Source organism: Mus caroli, chromosome 17, assembly GCF_900094665.2.
Source record: "Mus caroli chromosome 17, CAROLI_EIJ_v1.1, whole genome shotgun sequence".
Taxonomy (NCBI): Eukaryota; Metazoa; Chordata; class Mammalia; order Rodentia; family Muridae; genus Mus; species Mus caroli.
Window position 1 is genome coordinate 22,567,053 of NC_034586.1, and position 2,579 is coordinate 22,569,631.

Consider the following 2,579-nt stretch of genomic DNA (forward strand, 5'->3'; position numbering starts at 1 on the left):
GATGCAGCCCCCTACTAGTTAATATTCCTGTAATGCCCCGTGGTTCAGTTAAACTGTAAAGTGGGCATTTGGACTCCTTGGCCATCATCTTAGTTCTGAGACTACAGACTGAATATGGAAGCCTCTGAAAAGAACATCACGCACGAACGCGAGCTTGCTGCTCGCTATCCCCAGCGGCCCACGCCCACGCTCAGCAGCAGCCTCCTAGCCCCCGCTCCGCCCTCTCTTCCTGGTTTTCCCCAGCAACCCGCCCCTCTGGTGTCACGTGACGGGCGCCAGCCGGGCCGAGCCCCTGATTGGCCAGACTTCAGGGCGCCTCGCGATTGGCCTGGGGCGGCGGGCCCCCGCCTCCCTCCTCCTCCTCGCCGCGGCCCACGTGAGGGGGGCGAGTCACGCGATTTCCGGGAACCCGTCAGGAAGGACATAAACAAAACAAACCGAGGCAGCATGGAGACGGGCCGCGGCCGCGTAAGCGCGGCCGGACCCAGTGCCTGAACCGCCTTCAGTCTCAGGTGAGTGCCGAGCGGTCGTACGGGCGGGCGGGATGCGGCGGCAGAGAACCGCGGGTGAGAGGCGCGGGTGCCCGGCTCCGGGAGAGCGGGGCGGGGGCCGCCGGGCCGAGGGCGCGCGGAATGGGGTCGCTGATGCGAGCCGGATCGGGCTGCCCCCGCGGCCGACGGTTATATAAAGGGCGGGCGCGCGCGGGCGGGCGACCCCGTTAGGGCCGTGCCCTTTGCGCTCCCGGGAACCGGGGATCGCGACTGCCGGCAACCGGCCTGTCAGAGCGGCGAGCGGGTGGGAGGGGCCGGGAGGGAGGAGAGGAGAGGGGCGTGTGAGGGAGACCCGCACAGCTAGTGTTCGGAAGGCCCGGGACGGAGGAGCGGACCGGGAGAACTCTGGGCAGGGGCGTCGTGGGGCTGCTGTTCCCCCCGGCCCCTCCCCGGAGGCTGCGGGACGGGGGCCTCCCTCTCGGGATTTGTTTATATGTCCTCTCTAAGCAGCTTGAAAAGCCCGGAGGCGGAGCCCTCGCTGTCGAGTGGCGGCCAATGCTGTCCAATGGAGGAGGCGGATGGGGTCCGTGGCGCCAATGGGCGCAGGGAGGCGGTGCCGCGGGCCCCCCAGTAAGTTAGGTTGTGCTGGGGGTTGGGCCGGCAGGGCGGCCATATTAGATGGGAGGGGACGGGCCTGGGGACGAGGGGGTGCTGTCACTGAGCGGGGCGGAGACGGGGCAAAGGGCGAGGAGCCGAGCCGAGCCGGGCGCGGGCCGGGCGGGCCGGGTGTGGGCTAGAGTCCCGGAGGGACCCGGAAGACGCCCGGAGGAGCCTGACCCGGCTCAGCCGCTCCCGAGTGGAGGCGGCCAGGGAAGTAGCGAGGGCAGTCTAGCCTCCCAGGGGGCGGTTCCTGGGTCTAGATGAAGCTCAGTCTCTGGCTTCTCCTTCTTGGTCGGCCCTCCGCTGCTTGGTAGATCCTGCCGCCAAACCCTTTAATCGCCCTCCTTTAACCCAAGAAAGCAAACCGTTTTGCTATTTCTGAGCAGGCCTGAATCTTAAGACTACCTTAAGGAGGTATTTCTGTAGTTAGGGGTGTGTTTCTATACCATGTCTCCCGTGTAGAGGCAGGCATTCAGAGGAACTTCTGCTTTTCTGGGTATTGCAAAAAAAAAAAAAAAAAAAAAAAAAAAAAATTGGGACTGGAAAAGCAGACAAAATTGAGTGAGCGGCGTTTCTATCCTCCACCCCCCCACCCCTCCTCCCCCGAAACGTGGATATCTTCCAAAGATCAGGCTCTTGTGTTTCAATTCTTAATATGTCTCCCTTACTCACAGAAATTGGAAGCTAACATACATCAACTTCATGAGAAAACAGCCTTGAGAAAAGTATTTAGGTCTGATGAGTCTTTAGACTTTTGTCTTTCCAGTACCAGCAAGTGAGAAAAAAAATGAAGGTCTGACTTATTTTTTCAAAAGCAGAAATAGGAATTTTTGTAAATTTTGTGACCTATGGTAAAATGATTGTCACTTTAATTCTACTTTAAAATAATTTTCAGTGTTGCCTAGTTTTAAAAAGCTGAGAGATACACCAAAGGGGAAAATGTGGATACAAAATTGGAATTGTTTTGGCACCATATTAGCCTTGTTAAATGCTTTTTAAAGCTTTTAAGATGCGTTTATAACCTGTGACCTCATTCATATTGTCAAAGGTAGCAGGCCATTGATACATCTTTGGTGAAGTACTTAGGAGTAGGTATACATCATAGATATATCACCCTAGGCCGCTCTTCAAGAGTTGAGCTGAAGAATATTAACAAATAGTAAATAAATTTTCATCAACTTTGGTATTGGTTTTATGTGACTGACCCTCAGTTTTGTTAAAACTTGGTAAAAATATAATCCCGGGTTATTTGATATATTTTTAAAATTAGATATAATTTTTAATTTTATTTTTTGTTTGTTTCTCAGGCAGCATTTCTCTACATAGCTCTAGCTGTCCTGGAACTTACTCGTAGACCAGGCTGACCTGGAACTCAAAAAGATTCATTTCCCTCTGCCTTCTCAAGTGCTAGGGTGAAAGGTGTGGGCC

The 2,579-nt window shown here is 55.1% G+C and overlaps 1 protein-coding gene across 2 annotated transcripts in view; it reads left to right on the forward strand.

Annotated features, from left to right (window-relative positions):
* The first annotated feature begins 392 nt into the window (after positions 1 to 392).
* Positions 393 to 2,579, forward strand: part of Crebrf (CREB3 regulatory factor) — a 59,155-nt gene continuing 56,968 nt past the window's right edge. The window contains exon 1 of one of the 2 annotated variants that reach the window (XM_021185961.2): positions 393 to 512. The gene's annotated coding sequence lies outside the window, so the exon portion shown is untranslated. The remainder of the gene's footprint in view (positions 513 to 2,579) is intronic. The other variant, XM_029471005.1, reaches the window with a different exon arrangement.